The 25,441-nt window shown below is 39.9% G+C and overlaps 1 protein-coding gene across 1 annotated transcript in view; it reads left to right on the top strand.

The window, feature by feature from the left end:
* The first annotated feature begins 1,175 nt into the window (after positions 1-1,175).
* UGT8 (UDP glycosyltransferase 8) overlaps positions 1,176-25,441 on the top strand; it is an 87,384-nt gene continuing 63,118 nt past the window's right edge. Inside the window, exon 1 of the mRNA XM_060088690.1 lies at positions 1,176-1,467. The gene's annotated coding sequence lies outside the window, so the exon portion shown is untranslated. The remainder of the gene's footprint in view (positions 1,468-25,441) is intronic.

A 25,441-nucleotide genomic window follows, 5' to 3' on the forward strand; every position in this document is an offset into this window, starting at 1 on the left:
GTTTGGAGCAAGAAAAGGATGGCCTGACTTGGCATTTTTCTCAATTCCAGTGATTAAACGTATAACGTGCACGTGCAGTGGCGGCATCTTAGCTTCTGGAGCTTACACCCGACATGATTTTTGCTTTTCTGAAAGTTATGTCGTATATATATTTATCGAATACATTACCAATCATGCTCAAAGGAAAAGCCAACAACACTATGCGATTTTCCTGGTTCCCAGGAAGCTCGCACCCTAGGGTCAGACTCTTAAAGGCGCTTGGGCTATCGGGTCTGAGCCGCCACGGGGAGGGCCGCTCCAGCAGGCCTGGGTACGCAAAGGTGCTTCCTGGCTGGGACGCCAACTTGGCGAGGATCTGCTGTTGGCAAACAAAGATTAGTCAGGATAAAGTCGCCACAGACTCAACCAAGCAAAGCATAAATGGCCCTTTCAGCACATGCCTGCGAGGAGGGATGTTAGCGAGCGCAGCAACCCAATTTCTTTTCTCCGTGATCCCCAAACTCGTGTTTTCGAACGCTTTCCAATTCACGAGGCAGGTGGCTTGATCATCTAAGTGCCCCTCACCCCCTTTCCTTCGCGTATTTCCTCCACCTCCTAGCCCAAGTTTGACTTTTTAATGGATTCGGGAGGACTGAGGCAGACTAGGAGGCTGGGAAGGGAGAGAAGGCGCACTACCACCACACCACGCGGATTCGCGCGGTGCTGGTGTGATGAAAAAAGGCGGGCACGGGGACCAGACGGGAGGTGCCAGAGAGGGCACAGGGCACGCCTCGCTGGGGGAACAGGGGGCGGGGCCACGTGCCGGTTCCAGGGTTACGAGCTCGAGCACCGGAGGGCTCGCGAGCGTCGCAGCCCGTCCTCCGACCGCCGCTCCGCTCGCGAGCATCCCAGTCCCAGGACTCTAAGCCCTCGCTCAGCCCGCGAGCGCGTGGCACGAAGGCGCGTCCGCATCAATGCCCCAGCCGAAGGAGCAGGAGGCGCTCGCAGCCCCAGGCGTCTGAAGCGAGACTGAGCGCGTGGCTGCCCGCGTCGTGCCCCGCTGAGCCAGGCGCGGGAGGAGAGGGGCGCGCTCCAGCTCAGCTAGCCGCGCACGAGGCGGGGCGGGGCGGGGCGGGGCCGAGGGGGGGCGCGTCCGCCCGCGGAGAGCCGTGGAAGAGCAGGCGAGCCGCGGACCCGAGGGAGGACACGGTTACAGCTTTGCCGTCAATTGTGAGACCCGAGAGCTAGTCCTAAGCTAACACACTAACTCTGCAGCCTTCCTCACGACCCCAAGCCACCGAAGGCGGCGACACCTGATCCAGCACACAAACAGGTCCCTTCTGTCCCCGGATACAATTTCGCGGCGGAGACACACTCAAACTCACGCTCAGCAGCCAAGAGCGGAGGTAAACGGACGGACCACGCCGCTCCAGCGGGCGGAAGGGGGGCGGGGCGCCAAGAGGAGAGGGGCGTTGTTTGTTCCCGGAGGTGAGTGCTGGGAGGATGGCTGCGACCCAGGGGTGGGGGGTAGGGATCAGAAAGTGCAGATGGGGTTGGACTGAGGGGGTAAGAGGTTGGGGGTGGGTAGGGTGTGGGGCGGAGGGGTGTAAAGGAGATCTTTCCTTGCTTCCCCGCTCGCGCCCGTGCTCCTTTCCCTGCCGTATGGCGCCCGTTTGAGGGTCCTCTCGCGTTTCGTGCGTGCAAGCTGAGAGAGGGGATAACCCGGCGTGGATCTGGCCAAGGACCTTGCACTTGACCCCGGAGCCATGGGCACCGCGGAGCCCCCGCCGCCAGCCAGGGATGGGAGCCCGGGAGGTGCTTGGGAAACTCTGCAACTCTCCTCTACTTCGTCCTCTCCCTGAGGGGGAACTAGACCTGGGTGCATTGGGGGTAGCGCGTGTTTTGGGGCTACACACGCAGACGCACAGACACAGGGACCTTTCAGTGCCCACAAGCCTGTGCGACCCCCGGGAAAGGAGAGTGGTGGCAGGGTCTCCGCGCGGATGCGGGAACCATATGGCGTGCCCTTGCTTTAGAGAAGCGTGTGCGGGTTAGGAGGCGAGAGAAGGACGCGCTGCAGGAAGTAGGGCGCCTTCCACGGGCTGGAGGAGCGGCGAGGGGGCCTGGGATGCGTGGTTTGGAGTTGTATGAGGCAAACCGCATCGGAATGCGACAGGGCAAAAGGACAGTCACGCGTGGCGAGGGGGCTACTCAATCTGTATGTGTAAATTCGCTGGTTTAATGGAGGGTTTATGAAGTTGAGTACGGGGAACGTGCCACTCTGCAGCACTTCCTTAGGGAAAGCACCACCTCGGTACCTGTACCTCTGGTTCCCGTCGCTGAAAAGCAACCCCAAGGGGTGGGGGTGGGGGCGGTAAGGAGGGCAGAAAGTGAGAGAACTTCTGAAAGTACTCTAACTCGGAAGGCTAGATTGTGTTAACTAGTCATTCTCACGGGGGAGAGGGCGTATCACAAGGGGGAGGAGTGGGTAGCACTCGAGTAACCTGCATTATGAACCAGTGTTAGCAATAGAGGTAGCCTTTTATTTCAAGTGGGTTCCATCCAGAAACGATAGGAAAAACACTACTCTAAAAACTTTCGGTTTCCCTTGGGCTGTCATCTCGTACAATGAATTGTTTAAGATTAATGACATGAAGGTGTTGTAGTTTGGCTAGATGCCAAGTGTGCTGTTGTTTCTATTTATGATAATTTCATGTTCAAAGAAAAAATAAGTCTCCACTCGGAATTGGTGTAATTGGTGTGCTTTATTTCCACTTACTCCCAGAAAAAAAGGCCACTTGAAGGAAGGCTAGGAAGTGCTTTTTAATTGGTATGTTAATAGTGTTAGGAGTAATCACATTTTATTCCCTGGAGAGTTTTAAATTAATGGAAGAGTCATGCACATCAATATTGTATAGTGAGGGAATCCGAACTTTGCGTTAATTGAATTAGATCATAAACCAGACTATTTTTTCTGTCTCAGAGAGAAACAGTGGACTAGTTTTCTCTTATGGAAACTATCTCCAGGCAGTTTGAGATAATTGCTTTTGGAATGTTTCTGTTCGGCAACTATTCTAGATAATTCTAGAGGGAAACACTCAAGTGCTATTTGATTTGCCTGTCACCCACAAGGTAAGGTTGACATCTTGTGTGATTTAGTGCTATAGCAGAGTTTAAAAACTACAGTGAAGCATACTTCCGTGACATTTAGTAATAGCTTGGTAGTATATTAGTAGCTTGGGCATAACTGAGTAAAAACTGTACTTGTGACTCTCTCTTGATAATACTACTGTAGAGATTCAAACTCTTTTTAAGTCTAAAATTTCCAGAGCTTTATGCTTGTTGTACTAATGCCTGGTGTGCATATTAGAATAAGTAAACCAATGGAGTAAAAAATATTTGTAAAAAAATTTATTTTTTGTAAAATCTTTTTTGTGTGTAAAGAGTTTGACAGTTCACATTTGATTTAAATTACTTAAAACATTTCATGGTACCTTATGAATAATTATCAGCTTAATTACCATGTAAATATTGATGGCAAAGGAAGAAAATAACCACACTCTCAATTGTCAGGCCCTTTTTCAAAGTTATTTATGTGCTTATGCTTATTTATAAGATAATATTGACTTGATGCTGTTTAATTCACATTAGATTTCCAAAGTACACCAGGAGAGTAAGAACTTTTGATTGTTTTTGCAATATGTCATAATATCTCATTTATTTGACACTATCTGGGTTATTACTTATTTACATAAGCACATTTTCAAAATAGCTGACCCCTCACACCGTTAATTACTGACACTTTAAAAAGTTAGCTATTAAAACAAGTAATTTCTAAATATTACACTCCTACTTGCTCCCCAGGATGTAAATTATTTTTTTTTGTTGGACTGTCTTTATGAACATGAATTCATAAAGAATTGAATAGTGCTATTCCTTGAGGTGTATAGAGCTGTTTTTGTTTATAGTAAATGGCCTCAGCCTGCCTGGTTGAAATACTAGATTGGGGACAGAAGTACTATTCTTTTTTTAAATGTTTTTTCTGGGTCCTCTTTCTGTTATCAGCTATCACTTTCTGCTGCTGTCAGGCTGTGAGCGGGCCCTGCTGCTCTATTATCTGTTGTCTTTTTAATTTCTTTTTTTTTCCTGAAATGATGTGGGCTATTGCTCGAGTATAAAGCCTGCGTAATTTGTGACACGTACTTGCTGTTCTCATCCTTTGTTTCTGGGCTAGATAGTGAGCTCAATGGCTGAGGTTCCTAGAAGGGTGACTTCTATGTAAATGGTTTTAATGTGTTTTTTTTAATAGAAAATTTTGTATATGAGATCTTTAGAAGGGTGTCTTGATTTCAGACATTCAGTCTTCTGGAAGATCTTTGCTTTTCCAAGAAATTGAAGCAGGCTTTAAAATAAGTTAACTTTTCTTATGGTAGGCCCAGATTGTCTTTGTTGAGGAATATGTGTACGATGATATTTTACATCCTGCTTTCTGCCATTGAAATTGACTAGCTGTATGTAATGTTCGCACTATTTCTCTACTCTGGACGCTAGGAATAAGAAGTGTGATTTGATAAGCCTGGTGCCCATACTTGAAGCTAGGTGAATCATTTCAGTATTACTTTGCATAACCACGTATGGGGTTACATAATCAAATGAGTTTGAATAAAGTTGTTTAATTTAGTGTTGAAAACGGTGATAATTATATCTTCCTAATCTAAAGCATTTCACAAACATCCTTCTTTTTTTCAACAAATACTTATTAAAAGCATACTATGCACTGGGCACTATGGTCCTGTATACTGGGGATATGCAGACGCATAAGACCATGGGAGGACTCTAGGTTTAAGAGGATTAGATAGATAGAAAACAAGTTGGCTTCAATAAGTACAAAATAGTGCTATATGTTCTTGAGTGCTCTGATAGAGAAATGCAGAGTGCCCTGAACAGGCATTTGGAAGTGGCCAGTTCTACGTGGGGACAGAGACTAAAGAGGCTTCATAGTGAAGGCGACAACAGAGGAGTCAGTGTAGACAGGGGCAAGATCATGGAGGACTGTTTGCCATCCTAAGGTATGTGGACCATTTTCTCTTCAAGGTTGTTTTAAACAAAGGAGTGGTGAAAACACAACTCTCACAGCAGTCTAGAAGGATGGATCTGAGGTGTGAGACAGGAATAACAGGTTAGAAGGTATTGGGGTGATCTTGCTAAGAGAAGTTGAGGAACTTACATCAAAGTTGTGGCAGTGAGATGAGGAAGAGACTTTGGTCACACAGATGTTAAGGTGGTAGAATCTCTCAGATTAGGTGACTGGTTAGATGGTGGGTCGTGTGGGAGGATGGGATAGGGACTTTAAAGGAGAAGCCGATTTGAGGACCAAGGATGATAGAGCTCAGCTTCGGACATGCAGAATATGAAGTGCTTATAGAAAATCCAGCTGGAGATGAGTGTCCCATGGATCATTGCACAGAACTTCTGAGCAGAGAGGTCTGGGCTGGATAGGTAGGTAGATAAATGGATAGATTAATGGATGGGAGGATAGACTGACTGCTTTAGCCATTTTCAACATATAGGTGGTTGCAAAAAAAAAAAAAGTCAGTAGATCTTCTAAGGCAGGTTCAGAGAGTAAGATGAAAAAAGAGGCCTGGGGCTATTCTAAAATCAAATTGTTGGCTAGAGATATAGGGAGCAGTAAAGAAGGAAAAGGTACAGAGTGAAAGTCGGGAGGAAAATTAGGGGAGAGTAACTTTTAGTAGCTGAAGGAGGAAAGAATTTCAAGCAATGAGGGGCTAAGTACTAAAATGAGGGGTATCAGACAGTCCTGGTTCTGCCCCTGACTAGCTATGTGACCTTGAACTCAGAATTTAGTTCCCTTTCCTCATTTACATAATGAAGATCAAAGTGTGACCTCCCAGGGCTACTGTGAGGATCAAATGAGATAAAGTCTATCAAGCTCAGTGACTGGAAGTTATCTGGTTTGTGTTCAATAAGTGCTAGCTGTTTTTATGGAAAACAGAACTTGGATTTGGTCACAGGGAGGTCTGTAGAGACTGCTGCTTTCAGCAGTACTTGCTCTCAGGGTTTAGGGAGGGTGATTAAAAGATATGTTTCAGATGGAAACTTGATCATATTTGTAGCCTTTGAGGAGGAAGCCAGTACAATAGTGGCACTTGAAAATTTTGAAGGGAAAAGAGAGAGCCATTGGAACATGTTCCTTGGCTGGGGGGCGGGGTTGGCTCAGGAGCTCTGGGAGATGTTAACTTCCTCAGGACAAGCCATGCTTCCACCAGCCTGGAGGGTCCACAGCATCTTTGTTGCTTTTTAAAAGCATCTGGTAATCAAATCATAGACATTTTTAACGTCTTACTTAAGGTTTCTTGGTATTTAAGTGAGTTTAAGTGAGTTCTAGTTTCTAAGATAATATAAGGCAAAGATTATTCATTTTAAAAGACTCTGAAAACAAAAACAAGATAGGTGATATTAAAACTGAACGCAGTGTAATTTAATGTTTAATTCAGAAGGCATTTTCATGTCTAAGGCATGGAAGGCATTTCCACGGGGTCTTAAAAATCAACACCATGGAAATCAGGTGTTAACCTGTGTAATAGGGGAAGGATTGATTTGTAGATTTCTTAAAAAATTGAGCTGATCATAGTAATATTTAAAAATATCTACTTTTGGGGCTTCCCTGGTGGTGCAGTGGTTAAGAATCCACCTGCCAATGCAGGGGACACGGGTTTGAGCCCTGGTCCAGGAAGATCCCACATGCCACAGAGCAACTAAGCCCGTGCACCACAACTACTGAGCCTGCGCTCTAGAGCCCGCGAGCCACAACTACTGAGCCCACATGCTGCAACTACTGAAGCCCGTGCGCGTAGAGCCTGTGTTCCGCAACAAGAGAAGCCACCACAATGAGAAGCCTGTGCACCACAATGAAGAGTAGCCCCCGCAACTAGAGAAAAGCCTACGTGCAGCAACGAAGACCCAACGCACACAAAAATAGAAGTAAAGTAAAATAAAATAAAATAAAATCTACTTTTTTCCTTAGGATTTTCTCTAGTTGGATGAAGTAATGCTTTATATTAGAGACAAACATCTAAAATTAGATTTCTATTTTAATATGTATATATTTTTTTACCCTGTAATTAATGGGTATTTTGAAAAAAAATTTACATATATGAATTGGTTTGGGAACCAATCAACAATTGAACATGGTGCATAATGTTTACTAGTTGGTTTTTAGGCATATTGGTGGTTAATTGGTTATAAATATCTATTCCTTTTTAGTTCAAATTAGTAAGTCTGTTTCAAAACATGCTTATCAATATTCACTGCTTATCATTTGTTTATATATATATATATGTATATATATATATATATATAATTTTTTTTTTTTTGCTGCGCAGTGTGGCATGCGGGATCTTAGTTCCCTGACCAGGGATCAAACCTGTGCCCCCCTGCAGTGGAAGTGTGGAGTCTTAACCACTGGACCGCCAGGGAAGTCCCTCATTTGTTTATATAACATGTAGCATAGTACATAGTTTTTAGGACACCCAATAAATGTTTTCTGAGTAAAATGAAATTAGATGTTCAGTATTTTTAAGGTGAACTGAAGTCCATTATGTATGTGGTTTTTAACCTTTGATGACGTTCTTTCCCTGAAATTCTCTAGCTACATTTTTTGTTATCAGGACCTCTCTGTTTTGGAGTTGAGTTTCAGTCTGTTGCGCTAACTCCCTCACAGTGTATGGTCCCACTCTTGCAAAGCATAGTGGTCTGTGCCGGTGATTTTCAATTTAGGACTTCTGACAGTTCCATGTTACATATTCACCAACTCAGTTTTGGACTCTATACTGTCCTGCTCAGGACTCCCTTACAGAGATGACAAATGCCACATTGAAATTAACTTAGATGTGAGGTCAGCATTTAGGAGTGCAGAGCCCAAACAAAAACGGAAGCTTTGGGTTTGTGAATGGCAGGGTATGTAGGACAGCCTAGGTCAGTTCCTACTCTGGTTGGAAATTTATGTAAGTATTAAAACATTTGAATTAGAAAGAATGTGTAGTTAGGAACATTTCAGTGATACTGTGTATTTTGCTAATAGCTTTGTGCTATTTGTCTGAATTATTAATAATGGAAACAGTCACTATATTGGAGGTGTAATTTCCCTTGACTTGATTTAGAGAACAGAAATGAACCTTTTGGGATTCCAGTCCACTAAATAAATTTACATTGTAACAGATTTGGTAAATATTTGCTTGATTTGGGAATATTTTGAATACAAACATGTGTAAAATTATTTTGCACTTTTCAATTCTATTTTGAAGAAATTTAATACTTGACACATTTTCAAGAGTTATACTATTTTAGCTATTACATTGGCTATAACTTGCTTTAATAATAACCATGGGGCTGATTTTCCTTCGAGTGGGATGTTTTATTGTAAACAAAATGTTCCCATGGATTTAAAAACTTTAAAAAGTAGAATCAAGTGTACGAATATACTGTATTTTTTTATAATATGTTCCTGAAAAGTAGTATAAAATTCAGTTTTTATAAATTGAATATTTATAGAATTTAAAATTTTCAAAACACTTGAAAGTAAGGCAAAATTTTAACTCTTAAAATATAGGTGATGGGTATACAGATGTTTTCTATACTAATCTTTATATACTTTTCCATAGGTTTGAAATAGTCAACAGTCCAAAATATATGGACAATGATTTTAAAGCATATCCTATTTTAAAGGTGCCCAGAGACTTTGCTTATTTAAAGCAATCTCAAAGTCCACCTCTCTATATAAGGAATCCCATTTTGGTTAATCTGTTTTTCAAATTCAAACTTTCCTAATGGACTTACACAACAACAACAACAAAACTTGGAGACACCTCTGTACCACATTGTAAATATAGTCACATCCACCATCCTAAGCTTGTAACATACAGGCTTAATCTGATTCTAGACCTCATCCCCACCTTAATATCCCTTATTCAGAAGAGAAGGCGTTGACAGGAAGAATTTTTTTTTTTTTTTTTTTTTTTAACTAGCAATGGAATAAGCCATCCAGTAGTGTTGCCTTCCTGCTTTGAGAGAGCTGCCCTGAGACTGGGCGGATGACACAGGCCCTGCAGCCCCTTGGCTGTGGCTTCTCCTTCTGAGGAAGGCCATGTGCTTTACATAGCCTTTGCATGTGTGCTGCTGTACCTGTGGTTCATCTGTACTCGTCAGCCAATCAGGAGAGTGGGGCTTAGAGGAAAACTAGTCAAACAGGTCTGCCTGTCTACTTAGAAGGGCGGGTAGGGGGGGCAGTGAAATTTGTGGATAAGGTCAAGGGTGAAACTATTTTAAGGAATATTAATGCTAATCACTGACTGTTTTTTCCTGGTTTTGAAAATGCTTCAGGGACATTTGTGAGAATATATCTTAATGGAGCTAAAGCGAGAGTAAGGGAAACTGGAAGGAGAAATAAATAAGAAACAGGGAATTAGAGCAAGATGGAGAGTGGACAAGGAAGGACAGTAGTGGAGGGGAAGGAAAAAAAAAAGAGGAAAAGGATAAGTGTCTCAGTGGCGAATGTGAGCTTTGTGTGAACCTAGAGCATCATAGCAGGAAACCATAGTATTGATCTGAGCATGAGTTTAATTAAAACCAATAGCTGTGATCCTCAATATCCCAAAGAAGGAACAGTCTACTGGCTTAGGGCTGGGGTTTACGAGGAATGTTGGTGGGCAAATGTAGTTACCATCTCAGACACTACCTTTATGTGGGAAATTCTCAGTTCCTTTGAACAACAGTAAAATGTTACATTCATACAGCTTTTTTGCACTTTGCAAATTGCTGACTCATACATTCTGTCATTTTATCCTCATTCTGCCCCTGAGCGTTGTCTGTTGTCCGGTAGGTAGTCACATCTTACAAACCATGACCTGGGGGTGCAGAGCTCTGAAGTCACCAGGACAGTCTGCAGGGGATTTGATGTTCGAACCCAGGCTCCTGGCTATTCATTTTCCCATGGGAATCCTGGCTTTCAGGGCTCTCTCTTGTCTGGCTGCCTTCTGATCACCCTTGTTTACGTCCTCCTATCCCCAGCACGGTTCCATTTATTGAGTTCATTTCTCTCTTTAGGCATTTGCTTTAGGATACCCCACACCTGAACTGTTCTACTTTTTTTTTCGTCTGTGCTTTCAAATTCTCATCCTTCATGGTTTCTACACTCAGTCCCACCTCAGACTGTTGCTTCCCAGTTTCTTTTGCTTTTCCTTGACTTTCATGTCTACATTTCTCCATGATATTTGAACACTTAGTTATGTTAATTCTCCCTCTAAGAAGAGTATGCGCAGTTAGAGTGTGGACTTTCACTCTTAGTTTCCCCATAAGGCCTTGGACAAACATACTAATCAGAGGTAAGATATTTAAATGTAATTGAATGATACCTTCAGTGACTCATAAAGCAGGCAAGGAGGTAAATTCTCTAAAATGCTGTATGTATATTGATGCTTTTTTTCCTTTTGTTTTTTTTCAAAACCACATATTCAAACTTGAAATGTTCCCTTTGTTTTTAAATGAAATGTTCTGTATAGACTGCTGTATCATTTAGTTACAACAGAAGAAAAACGTTGGTCTGTAGAAAGGTTATATATAGTTCTTTGAACTCTTCATTATAAAATTTATAATGGTTTAGTAGATTTTTCTTTTAAAATTTACCTGGGGCTTCTAATGGATGGAAGTATATTCACAGCTCATTCTAAGAAAGGCTAATAAGATGAAATAATGACAGAGATAATTAAGGGTTATTTAGTTTTTTTTTTTTGTTTTTGTTTTTGTTTTGCAGTACGTGGGCCTCTCACTGTTGTGGCCTCTCCCGTTGTGGAGCACAGGCTCTGGACACGCAGGCTCAGCGGCCATGGCTCATGGGCCCAGCCGCTCCACAGCATGTGGGATCTTCCCGGACCGGGGCATGAACCCGTGTTCCCTGAGTCGGCAGGCGGACTCTCAACCACTGCGCCACCAGGGAAGCCCTATTTAGTTTTTAATTTGTATTTATATTTTAATATAAATATGTCTGATGTCAAGGAATAGTAGTTGGAAAAGAGAATGATTACAAATATTAGGAAGCTGTGACTTCAGAAGCATTTATTTATTTATTTATTTTTAAACTTATTTATTATTTTTTTTGGCTGAGTTGGGTCTTTGTTGCTGTGTGCGGGCTTTCTCTAGTTGCGGCAAGCGGAGGCTACTCTTCCTTGTGGTGCGCAGGCTTCTCATTGCGGTGGCTTCTCTTGTTGCGGAGCACGGGCTCTAGGCGCGCGGGCTTCAGTAGTTGTGGCTCGCGGGCTGTAGAGCGCAGACTCAGTAGTTGTGGCGCACGGGCTTAGTCGCTCCGTGGCATGTGGGATCTTCCTGGACCAGGGCTCGAACCTATGTCCCCTGCCTTGGCAGGCAGATTCTTAACCACTGCAACACCAGGGAAGCCCTTCAGAAGCATTTAAATGCTCCCTTCTCCCCCTGCCCCCCAGATAAGACCTTTTATATCGATTAACCAAAAGCACAGGCCGAGTTCTTTTCCCTCTTACCAAAGTTCTCTGGTTCAGAATGTCTCCTCTTCCATCTCTTCTGGGCAGGGCAGTAGGAGTAGGAATAGGAATAAGAATAGATTTCAAGAAATCTCTTCAAAAAAAGGAAATTAATGGGTTAGATAAGACTATTATTAATAAGAAGTGATGCCTGACTCTTATTTGCCAGTTTTAAATAATTCTTGAGAGCATTGAGAGGTGACTGTTATTTTGACCAGCATATGCTTCAGAGTATACTTTTTGTTCACATTTCTAAACAAGGCTAAATTTGCAGAAACAAGGTCCTCTGGCTGTCCTGGTCCTCTGGCTGTCCTCCCTCTTTTTGCTCTCTCACTCTTTCATTTGTCTGCCTTTCTGGAGATAATGTCCTTGCCTTTGGTGGGGAGTTCAGAAGAGAAATCCCAGTGACTGGCTTGCAAATTGTCAGTAAGGATGTGGGTAGAGGTGTGTTTGGGGGGCTGGGGGAGGGTGGTAGAGTCTGCCCATCACTAGAGTAGGGTCTGGTCATTTTATTCAAATCATCCTGTATAGTAGTTGTCCAGCCACTATACGAGCCCAACTGCTTTATGCTTTCTCATCATTATTTTTACCAGTAAAAGTAATTTAGCTTATCATTTTGATACTACATAAATGCAGTCCTACTCTTATTCCTACTCTGCTCACAAGGCGTGGAAGGGGAGACACTTTGAACCAGACATGTTGAATTCCTGGAGGTTTGTCTAGTGAGCATCTGTGACATACAAGAATTAATCCAGGGACTTCCCTGGTGGTGCAACGATTAAGAATACGCCTGCCAATGCAGGGGACGTGGGTTGGATCCCTGATCCGGGAAGATCCCACATGCCGCAGAGCATCTAAGCCCGTGCACCACAACTACTGAGCCTGCGCTCTAGAGCCCGTGAGCCACAACTACTGAGCCTGCGCTCTAGAGCCCGCAGGCCACAACTACTGAGCCCACGTGCCACAACTACTGAAGCTTGCGGGCCTAGAGCACATGCTCCGCAACAAGAGAAGCTGCTGCAATGAGAAGCCCGTGCACCGCAATGAAGAGAAGCCCCCCGCTCGCCACAACTAGAGAAAGCCCGTGTGCAGCAACAAAGACCCAACACAGCACAAAAAATAAAAAATGAAAGAATTAATCCAACCATTCGTTCACAAGCAGCCTATTATATGATAGAACTCGTCTGCCTTAGAGCCAAAATATATGGTGATTTTTCAAATCTAGTATAAAATTGAAAGGTTTTTATGTATAAAAGTGTAAGAAGGTCATTAGTAAGGCTTTTCAAAGACTGCTGATTTGCTTTGTGGATCCCAGAATTCAAGAAAAAGCCTGTTATCTGGCATGTGGCAGTGGCAACTTCGGAGAGTCTTTATGTGGTATAGATAAGAGATACTGGATTAGGACCTAGGAAACCTGAGTGCTAGTTCTGACTCTGCCAATGAGTAACTATGAACTAGCCAAGTGATGCTTGGCAACCACCCACTGGAGACCTTGTCCCTTTCTCTACAAATGAGGGGGTTTGGACTCAATTATCTTTAGTTTTTAAATTGGGACTCTGATTTATTTCATAAAATATGAAAATACATATTTTAAAATATAGTTGGCATCATTTCATAACAAATATATTAAGTACCGATATTTAAGCATATTAATATTATGTTTGCAAGACTATTACCAATGGCAATGATATACAAAAGACTTCTTTAGACCTGCTTCATTGTGTTGACTATCAAGTCTAATCCTAGATGCTTAGAAGCCACAAAACTACATTTTTACTTGTTTGTAAGGGAGTATCAGAGAAATGCATTCTCTGCCTACCAAAATCTTCCTCTTCTGGAGAACAATATAAGGTTGCTGTTTTATCTGATACTACATAACAACCTTCTCTTTGTGATTTGACTAGCGTTTTATAAGACAGCAGTGGGGAAGCTTGCTATTTGTTCACTCTACAGGACTTGCAAGGAACTGAATAGGGAAATATCCAGAATTATTTTAAGTTTGTTTTTTGGTTATATTTGGCCAGACATTTTGGGTCCCAAAACATGTTTAAGATATCACATGGGGATTTATTTTGTGACTCTTATAATGTTAATGTAGATAATGTTAAAAATTCGCTTAAACTAGTGATATTAAAGAAAGGATATTATTAATAATAAGAGAAACAATCCCATGATCTTTTGTGATCCTAGTACATTTTTGAAGCCTTAAGATTCTCTAAGAAATGGTGTATTGAAAAGCTGTTTCCCGCACATGTGATTTTGTCCCATTGTGGGAGAAGATAATTTGATCTGCATTTCCTCCACATTCATTGTGGTATTCTGCTAATTAAATCCCAATGAAAGAGTTATAAAAAGTCCTAATGAAACATTTTAAAACATTAATCTAACATCAGTTTTTTTAAGAAAGCATATACCTATGAGAACCTAAAGCCTCATACAAACTCAGTTGTACGGTTTATGAAACTTTTCTCATTTGTTTAAGGATGAGATCAGAATCAAAACAAAGAATTTCCTTATTGTTTGCTGCATGTTGATCACATGATGCAGAAGCATGGAGATAACTGGTACCAAGCTGGTCTTGAGGAGGTGCAGAAAAAGAAATCCACACTGTATCTGTGGATATGGATATGGATATCTATAAAATTGTGGGTTTTAAAATTGCAAACTTTTTTCTCTATCAGTGATTCTCAAAATGGTCCCTGGACAGCAGCATCAACATCACCTGGGAATTTGTTAGATATGCAGATTCTTGGACTCCTCCCAGATCTACAGAATCAGAAACTGAGGACAGGCCTAAAAGTCTGTTATAACAAACTCTTCAGGTGATTCTGATGCATGCTAAAGTTTGAGAACCACTGATCTATGATACTAAATATAATCAGTTCCAATTTTTTGATGTGGTGAAAAAATTTCTAATCATTTTAGGGACAAAAGAAAAATCTAGTATAAATTTCAAAATGTTTTCCTGGTTAACACTTTTCCTGGTTAGTTTTTATAACCTAAATTCATGATACTGTATTTTATTTACTAATTGGTTGTTTAGGGGTATTCACGTATTCTTAGTTTTGCCAACACACACACACACACACACACACACACACACAAACAAGCTCCTCAATTTATTAAAAGACAACAACAAAAAGTGGGTTGGATTAGTTTACTTTTGTGTATTTTGCTATGACTTTGTTCTCAATATCATAATCCCTTGGGGAGCATCAAAAGAGAACAAAAAACTCTAAGACCTAGGTAGTCCTCACCTCCAGAAATTCTGATTTAATTGATCTGGGTGGGGAGTGGCAGGTTTTCAGGCGTCTCTGGTTTTCACGTTCTCCCCAGATGATTATAAAGAGCAGTCAGAGTTGAGAGCCACTGGAGTGTAGCTGTGTGTTGGAAGATTGGCTCACCTACCAAATATCAGTTCCTTAAAAAAATTGCATATTAAGTCCATTAGGCTCTTTCATTATTTTAAGCAAATTGCCTTTTGTTTATGTGTGATTGAAAAACAATTTGTTTTCCAGTAGGTTATTGGTATTGTTGACTGGTTGACCTCATTATTGATCATGTTTTATTACTCTTCGTTCTACCTCTCGGCTTGACTCTAAATCTTTGCTTACTCTCAGTGCGGTGTGAACACCTACAGCATCTCGTGTCACCAGAGAGCTCGTCAGAAAGAAATCATTTGGGGCCCCATACCAGACATACTGAATCAGAATTGCATTTTAAAAGTATCCCTATGAAATTTGTCTTCACAGTAAAGATTCTCTAGAACATAAATTTAAAATCAGGGTGAATTTCATTTTTCTTCATTTTTTTCCTCAGCATCCATTGATCTGGTCTTAACTACTTTTGTGAACCAAATTATATCAGTCTCATTAAACTTATTCTTAATCCCATTTTTCAGTAAGCTTTAGAATTGTAAGCGATGCTCCAGACCATCTAATTTAATATCTTCACCTGGCAGGTGAAGCAAATTAGGTGCAGAGAAATTAAATAACTTGGCCTAAATTACAAAAGCTGTGGATTTGGGCATCCATAGCTGCATGCCATATATATATATATTTTTTTCCTTTAATTATAGAGACTTCATGATAGGGTCACTTAAAATGATTTTATTATCATAATATAAACAACTTGAAATGTGAGCTACCTGAAAAGACAATCTTAGGTTACCTAAATATGATACATATCCAAAACACCAAAATTTTAAATACACGTTGACATTTATTTAAATTATCTATCCAAAGGGACATTGCTAATACTTTGCTAATACACTAATATTTCAAATTATCTTATAATTTGTATAATTTAGTGATAATGGGAAAGTAGAATATGTGATATTAAGCTGAATGAAAATTGAAAGGTACCGCATGTCTTTATAAGTTACTAAAACTGTATTCACACGTTCCTGAGAGATTGCAGGCACCTTGTCACAGGACATTTAAAAATACTTGGGGAGTGTTTATTTGTTGATTCTGGGTTCCTCAGGATCTGTGGTTGGGCATTGTCATTTTCTGAAGCCCCAGGACAGTTGAGCTTTATCGGGTCTTTAAATTTCAGATCCACACGTCCACTGCATCACTTGTATTTCTCTTATTGCACATAAGGATTAAGTATGAGATCCCTGTCTCTCAATCTGGTGGTTGAATTGCATCAAAATCTCCAGCTGCTTCTTACAATTACAGGTTTGGGGATTTCTCCCCAGACTTCATAATAGCCTGTGTGTTGAAAAGACCCTGGAATCTGCATTTTTAGTTAGCACCATGGATGTTTCTTTTGGATGTGAACATTTCAGAATCGTTTCATTAGGCGATTAAATTTGTGTTTAATATAGTTAAATTTAATTGCCATCATTGAGCATTAATTGGATACATATAATTTACTGAGTACTGAGTGCAATGTCTATTGGTATCCATATGATCCTATTTTTCTTTTCTCTCTTATTTTCTTGTTTTTTATCTTACCTTCCCACCTGATGATTTCAGAGAAGGATCCCAAGTGGGCCTGGGCCAGCTATCATTGTTAAGCAAATAGCATCGAGTTTCTCATTACAGCTTCACCGCCTGTACTATAGATGTCTGGGAAGAGGTAACTGCAAATACTGGCAGTGTAGACAAGTGGTAAGTGCAGCTAGCCTGGAGTGTTAACAACAGCAACAGCAACAATAAGTGACAACAAAAACATTCCCTACAACTTCTCCTTCAAAAGGAGGCTTTTCCTGTACCCTTTGGCACTCCTCAGAGGACCAAGTGCAGAAATGAATTTTTTGAACGTTATTGCTAATGGTTTATTTCCTTCAGTAGTTTGCATTTCTCTAGTTAAGCTGTGAACTTCCAAACAAATAAATGTCTTTAATTTTTCTGAATGAATCAAAACCATTAATTTGATAAAGTGGCAAATTTTGAAAATCTGTTCTCTCTTTTTATTAACTGCCAACAGCCAACTGAATGTAGGGTTTTTACCCGGATTGCCCTCTTGATTAATTAAAGGTGCCAGACTACTGCCAGATAACCGCTTTTTTTTTTTTCCGGTGGGAATCATTAGCCAACAGCAGGTGGCCTTAATTTCCTGAATTATCTCTCCCCATCACCCACCCCAAGTTAAGGTGTTCCCACTTCACAGTGTGATTTTAGGGGACTCCTTGCTTTCATAGTTTAATTGCAAATAGATGGTCATAATTAACTTCAGAACACAAGATATTGTTTACATATGAAAGATGAATGTTTAAACCTGGGCCGTTTAACAACTCTGTAGCAATAAAGCTGAGTTTTCCCCCAGTTTGACCACAGTTACAATATGATTTTTCAGCTTTGTTTTCTTCCTCTCTTTGCATGGTGGGATGAAAGTGGATTAAAAATGGATATGAAGCTCTGCAATATACTAGATAATTTCTTATCTCAGTCTTACTCTCAATCATATTCTCCTCATCTATAAATGGGAACAACTATTTTTGCCTTCATCTCAGTATAAAATGAGATAATACTCATAAACCCTGTGATGCAGGGAAGGTACATAGTACAGCTCTTTTTACAAGCTGCTGTTTATTGGTAGGGTTATGTTAGCATATAGATTTCAAGCTATGGGGTGGGGTGACCAGCTCCTTCTGGTTTGCCCAGGACGTTCCCAGTTTTAGTGCTGAAACTCTGCATCCTGGAAATGCTGTCAGTTCTAGGATGGTTGATCACCCTAGTGCTGGAAACAGTGTCAAAATAACAATGACTCTAAGAAGGTAGTTGAGTTGTCTCGCAGATGATGGTTACAATGGGCAGAAGCAGGCAGAGCTGATATTCTGCTTCCACGGTGTTGGGTGTCTTTGTTGTTACACCCTTCCTGGTTTGTACTTCTGTCCCATGGTCCAGGATGTTAATCATTACCACATCCTCATTCCAGCCAGCAGGAAGGTGAAAAGTGAAATCTCTAAGTGTATAAATTAGAATTGCACATATCACTATGCTTCCATCCCATGCCCCTTTACTAGAACTTACTCATTGTGGCTAAAACTAGCCCCTAGAGAGGTTGGGAAATGTTGTTAGTTCTTTTGGCTATGAGCCAAGCTAAAGTAGAGGATTCCATTACTAGAAAAGAGAAGGAAAATATATGCCACAGCTGTCTCTTATATGCCCATACATGGCATCCAACAAATTCCAGTTTCCTTTCATATTCTATTGTTATTTAATAAGTGGTAATTTTCTTCGCCATTCACAACATTGCTGTGAATGTGTAGGAAGTTAACAAATAAGATGAAAAAAAACCCTAGACTTAAGGAAAAGCTGTAATGAATCTGTGCTTTAACTTGATAACTTTCTCCAACTGCAGTATCCATTACCCCAGAAATTTTCTCCATGATTGAGATGTGTAACTAACTCCAATGCCTCAAGCCAACCAAAGCTTTTGATTTAGAATTTTATTCAGAAGTAAGGCAATAGATATAATTATAAGTTCATTCATTTAAAATTAAAGGACAAAAACGAGGCCATTAGTGGAGGTGACTGTGGTCCAACTACGTATCCTGGTTCAGAATCACAATCGCAGTCATTCATTCAGTAAATCTTTATTGAGCACCATGTGGTTAGGCAATGGGAATAAAACAGTTATCAACTTTTACTACCGTTTCTACCCTTTCAGAGCTTAAATTGTGCTAGAGAAAAATAGATTTTTAAAATAAAATTTATGTTTATTTAAAAGCACTAGTAATGGTGCCCAATTAGTTTTTACTTTGCTGGATTTATTTTTATTTTACTAGATGGCATTTTCCAAGGCTTTACTTGTAGAAGGTGCTTTGAAGAGAGATGAAATTACTCAACAATATTTCATATAGTACCAAGGTCAACCTGTGGTGGCAGTTGTGACTGATATATTTTCTCTCATTGCAGTCCACATAATACTAAATGCCAAGGAAACTTAAAAGCACAAAGAAATTCCGCTGTTCAGCTTGCTAGACTACATAATCCGCTTTGAGGACTAAGTCACTCACTTCATTTTTCTAAATAGCCCAATTCACCACGTACAGACATGATCTTAAATTTCCCATTAGCCCTTGTTTTGTTTTTCCTTTAATGCGAAAACACTTTGATTAATTCTTGTTTAAAATGATAGACTGTGAATCGCTGAGCTGCTGGGATGGTAGGCTGTCAAAACCTGAGTTCTTTCCTTTGGTTTATGTGCCTGTCATTTTTTCTTCCTATATAGTTCATCCTCATGTATGCTCAGTTCAGAGTTATTAACGATCCAACTTCAAATAGAAAAAAACAGAGAAATGATTCTTTCAAATGGTGGCCAAAGGTGATGCCCCCACTTTTTTAAAAAAAATAAGTAGATGGAAATAGTAAGGTTGCCAGAGGTCTAGTATGGTGTTAGGCTCTGATGTTTGCGAAAATGGGAGCAATATGGATTCATGAAGTCTATTTGTCATCTTTAAAAATCTCAATGGTATGCTGGGGTGTTCCTGTGTTAAATGTTAGTGTATGTGAACCATTGTTGCTTAGGAGCAGGAACAATATATAGCTAATCTGATTTTTTTTCTGGTGCTCTTAAGGGTTTACAACAATTTGGGGGGACCTTGGAGGGATCACTTTTGCAAATAAGTGTTTTGCACATGCAACATTTAGGTACACCCCGATATCCATGTTGTTTTGCCCCAATTAATTCACTCTTAAATGTTGAATGGCTTCCATATGGTTGAGGGGTGAGCACACTTATTAAACTTGGCATTGTTTCTTGTCTTGAATGCAGGCCTAAGAATCATTTTTATGTAAAGAAGAAAGGGCAGACTGATGTGCAAAATGAAATTTGTTTAGAGTCTTTGCATTGTGGATTTTCTTCAGTATTCTGGCAGTGAGGCACTGTCAAGTAGCAGTAGCATCTCAGAAGCCAAGAGAGAATTTGGAGCAGGTAGAGGATCAGTAGTATTTAGGGTGGGAGAGAAGTCCAATCAGATAAGTGCTGGGAAAAAAAGGGCATTTGTGTGAAAGTTAGGAGGTATTTAGTGCCCTCGGCAATGAGTGTGCAGGCAGAGCTGTGGGGCAGCCAATGGCAGGCTGTAATCATTTGGAGAGTAAGTAGGGCCCAGCAAACAGAGACTGATGTTTTCCGACACTCCACTCTGAAGGGAGAGTGAGCGTAAGGCATGCTCAAGGGGCATGTAAGTTGAAGGAATGTGTCATAAATATTATATATTTTTGGTAGAAGACTTCAGAAATCTAGAAATATATAAATAGGAAAATAAAACAATATTACTCAATCTGACAATCCAAATTTACTATTGATAACAGTTTGATATTTACTTTGTTGTCATTATAATCATTTTATGTATGCATATATCGAGTATATGTATGTAAAATTTTGTTTTCTTGCTTTCTTATTATGTTATAGGCATTTTCTCAAATTAAAACTCTTTTACAAATCATGGTTTTTGATGGTTCTGTGGTTTTCCATTGTAAGACATACCATACTTTGATCAATCCTTTACTGCTGGATTCTTAGTAGTTTCTGCCTGTTTGCTGTCGGAAGTGAATGCAGGGAATGTCTTCATACATACATGTTGGTAATTCTGATTTGGGATAGCTTCATAAATGTAAAATAATGTGCCAGTTGTTTTGCAGAACACTCGTGCCGATTTACGTTTTCACCAACTGCGTAAGACTGTGCTATGCCTTTGCAAGGACTGAGCCTTATCATTAAAAATGACATCCTTGCTGATTTCATGAAAGAAGAAATCTCGTTTGTTCATTTGTTCAATCATTCAGCAAGTTTTAAGCTCCTTGGACTAACTGGGAGGTTGAGTTCAGACTGCATGTGGAGGGGTGGCGTGCCCAGTGCCACCTGTTGGGCGCACAGACAAGGAGTCATCTGCCACCTCCCATACGCCAACATTAGGAAGGTTTTAGCCCGAGTTATCGGCTCTCACTGCTCTTTAGGCAGGTTATCCACTTTTTCTAGAGAACTGGTCTTCATTTTTACTTTTGGGGGTAAATGCAGCAGCCCCTGCTTTGCCTCTGTGGGAGTGAAGGGGAGATGTGATGGATGGGAAACTGGATCAGTTCCTCTTTAGAGAGTGCCTCCCCTTCATCTCTTTCTTTTTTTTTTTTTAAATGTTGAGCCTTCTTTTAATTAATTAATTAATTTCTATTTTTGGCTGTGTTAGGTCTTCATTTCTGCGCGAGGGCTTTCTCTGGTTGCAGCGAGCGGGGGCCACTCTTCATCGCGGTGCGCGGGCCTCTCACTGTCGTGGCCTCTCTTGTTGCGGAGCACAGGCTCCAGACGCAGGCTCAGTAGCTGTGGCTCACGGGCCTAGTTGCTCCGCGGCATGTGGGATCTTCCCAGACCAGGGCTCGAACCTGTGTCCCCTGCGTTAGCAGGCAGATTCTTAACCACTGTGCCACCAGGGAAGTCCCTCTCCTTCATTTTTTGCTCGTCCCCCCTGCTCTTGCTCTTCCAGTGTCCTCTCAAGCTCTCAGCCATTCTGGAAGCAGTTTTCATCCCTGCTGCAGCCTTTCCCTCTGTGTGTTCTGGGCCATGACTCCCTGCATTCTTTTCTCTCAGTAAGCTATTTGTCAAATTTTTGACACAAACGGTGTCACAACTCCATTCCACTGATGACCGTAGTTTTGCCCATACCTCACCTCCTCTGTCAATTCTCAGGGGTATTAGGTATTTATTCCCTTTTATATTCTTTACTATAATTCCAAAGGAGCTTTGGGAGGAAAGGAGTAGAAACACTTGGGTTCGGTCAGCCCTCCTGGACTGGAAACCTTTGCACCAGATGTTTTAAACATTCTAAAAATATTTAATGATTATGTAATAGAATCGAATAATAGTGATTTTTTTCCTTTGCTTTATGCTCAGAATTATCTTTCTCTTTCCAGAGATCATTTAAAGCTCAACACTCTTAACAGCTTTATTAGAAAAAAAATTTTTGACATTATTCTGTCTGATTTACTTTGGGGAAACTCTAAGGTAAAAAATTTAGTGATTTTGTTTTGCAAATATAAAGCCAGTTTTTAACACTTCATATTGAGTGAGTTGTTCTTTCTTCGTTTACTTGTGGTACTTCCTTCATCTCATATTATGTTCATATTCAAGAAATTCTTACAGGCTACCTACTTTGATCCATTGATTTGAATTAGGATTCTTGGGCTAGTTCCGTAGTGTTTTTATTATATTTTTTTATTGAAGTATAGTTGATTTACAATGTGTTAATTTCTTCTGTACAGCAAAGTGATTTAGTTCTCTCTCTTTCTATATATATATATATATGCACATCCTTTTTCATATTCTTTTCCATTATGGTTTATCTCAGAATATTGAATATAGTTCTCTGTGCTATACAGTAAGTCCTTGTTGTTTATCCATTCCATATATAATAGCTGACATCTGCTAACTCCAACCTCCCACTCCATCCCTCTCCCAGTTCCCCTCCTTGGCAGCTGCAAGTCTGTTCTCTACGTCTGTGAATTTGTTTCTGTTTTATAAATAGGTTCATTTGTGTCATATTTTAGATTCCACATATAAGTGATATCATATGGTATTTGTCTTTCTCTTTTTGATTTACTTCACTTAGTGTGATGATCTCTAGTTGCATCCGTGTTTCTGCAAATGGCACTATTTCATTCTTTTTTATGGCTGACTAGTATTCCATTGTATATATGCACCACACATATACATAGAGTGTTTTAATTACAAAATGTATTTTAATATTTACCTTTCTGTTCCAAGTCATTACTGTTTCTTTTTCAAAAGTGTATTCTCTCTCCTTGCCTGTTCTAACCAAGAAACATGGCTATAGTTTGGTCAAATTCCAAACAAAACAAAGCCATCCAGTGGAATTTTGAGAGGAGTTTATTCAGTCCATTTATAATATGGGAAGGATTGGCTTTTTTAGAATATCGTATTCCATTAAAATAATATAGTATTTCTATACACTTAGTATTATTTCCATGTATACCTTCAGGGAAAGGCTTGCCATACTTAGTATAGCCAAAAAATATATATCCTTTTAAATTAATTTTAAAGGTATTTTATGAACTTTATTGTTACTGTGAATGAGATCTTTTTCATCACATATTATTTTTAAAAAATACTTATCATTATTTTTAAGAGAAGAGTAACATGTGTCCAACGTAGAAAAAGTAAATTAAAATCCCTTATAATTCATACTATCCAGAAAACACCACTGCCCTTTGGTGTTTAGCATTCCTATGTATATATACATATACATCTTTTACAGAGTGCTACATACTATAAGCATGTTTAGTAACCTAATCTTGAACATCTTTCCGTGCCATTAAATGTTCTTTTACAGGGTTGTTTTGGGGCTGCATTGTATGCATGAACGACAGTTTATTTAACCAGTCTCCAATTGTTGGGAATCTAACACATCTCTAAATGTTTGCAATTAGTAACAGTCTTCTCCTGCCCTAAATAATGGCTTCATGAAAATGCTTATAGAAGTTAAATGTCTATTATGTATATCGCAGGCTGTTTTTCTAGGATATCAGTTTTCATTTAATTTTGTTTATAGTGCGTTTAATACATCCACATCCTTTTTTTATCATCTAGTTTATTTTCTTTTCATTATTTTTTTTAGGTTAGGTTGCTTTAAAATTTTTTCTTAAACCAGTAAACTTTACTTTTTAGAGCAGTTCTAAGTTCACAGCAAAATTGAGCAGAAAATACATAGAGTTTCCATATCCTCCCTCCCCTTGCACATGCACACCTCCCTCCGCTATCAACATCTTGCACCACAGGTACATTTGTTTTGATCAGTGAATGTTGCCCCATCGTTATCTCCCGAAGTCCATACTTTACAGGGTTCATTCTTGGTGTTGTATAGTCTGTGGGTTTGGGTAAATGTATAATGACATGTATCCACCATTGTAACATCTTACAGAACAGTTTCACTACCCTAAAAACCCTCTGTGCTCCACGTGTTCATCCCTCCCTCCCTTGCAGCCCTTGGCAACCACCAATCTCTTTAGAGATTGCCTAAATCTCCACAGAGATTTGCCTTTGCCAGAAGGTTATGTAATTGGAATCATACAGTATGTAGCCTTTTCAGATTAGCTTCTTTCATTTAATAAATATACATTTTAATTTCCTCCCTGCCTTTTCATGGCTTGATAGCTTATTTCTTTTTAGTGTTGAATAATATTCCATTATATAGGTGAACCACAGTTTATTTATTCACTTAACCTAAGATGGTGTACTTGGTTACTCCCAAGTTCTGGCAATTGTAAATAAAGCTGTTATAAACGTTCCTGTGTAGGTTTTTGTGCAGACATCTGTTTTCATCTCCTTTGTGTAAATACCAAGGAGCACAACTGCTGGATCATATGGTAAGAGTATGTTTAGTTTTGTAAGAAACTGCCAATTTGTCTTCCAAAGACTGTTTTGCATCCCCACCAGCAACGTATGAAAGTTCCTGTTGCTCCATATCCTCTCCAGTATTTGGTGTTGTCAGTGGATTTTGGCCATTTTAATAGATGTGTAGTGGTTTCTCATTATTGTTTTCATTTGCATTTTCCTAACGACATATGATATGGAACATCTCTTATGTTTATTTGCCATCTGTATTTTCTTTGGTGAGGTGTCTATTAAGGTCTTTGGCCCCTTTTTAAGTCAGGTTGCTTGTTTTCTTATTGTTGAGTTTTAAGAGTTCCTTCCTTCCGTATCTTGGATAACAGTTCTTTTTTCAAATATGTCTTTTGAAAATATTTCTCCCAGTCTATTGCTTATCTTCTCATTCTCTTGACCTTATCTTTCTCAGAGGAGAAATTTTAATATTAATGAAGTCCAGCTTATCAGTAGACACATTCTGATACTTCTGGACTAGCAAGACTCTCACCATTTGTTGGTAGTTGCGTTAGTCATTCTGTTATCCATGAAAGAGATAGTTCTGCGATTAAAGTCCTGTTGTCATCCTTCATAATGAACTTTGTATTTGAACAGCAAATAACACGCTTGTGCAAATGATGCTTCTTTGTTGGTGATCAGTCTTTTTTCATGAAGACATATGCAGACCTAGTAGACATTATTTGTAGAAGATATTTTATCACATGAATATTGGTATTTCTGAATAGTTACTTTTAGAATTTTTATGTACAGAATCTATGTACTTTTTCTAACCTTATTTTGGTACAGTAGCCACTAGTAGTAATTTAAAATCAGTTCCTCGGTCACACTAATCACATTTTAGCTGCTCCCTAGAGGCTACCATATTGGACAGTAAGGAGATAGAACATTTTCATCATCACAGATCGTTCTATTAGATACTGCTGTTCTAGAATATAAGCAATTGTGCATTAAATCATCATTGTGTACGATTTCTTTTTACTTTGCAGTAGGTACTAAAATAAAATGAAAAAGGAAAAAAAATAAGAAACATGGTAAGAGGATTT

This window comes from Mesoplodon densirostris, chromosome 1 (genome assembly GCF_025265405.1).
Source record: "Mesoplodon densirostris isolate mMesDen1 chromosome 1, mMesDen1 primary haplotype, whole genome shotgun sequence".
Taxonomy (NCBI): domain Eukaryota; kingdom Metazoa; phylum Chordata; class Mammalia; order Artiodactyla; family Ziphiidae; genus Mesoplodon; species Mesoplodon densirostris.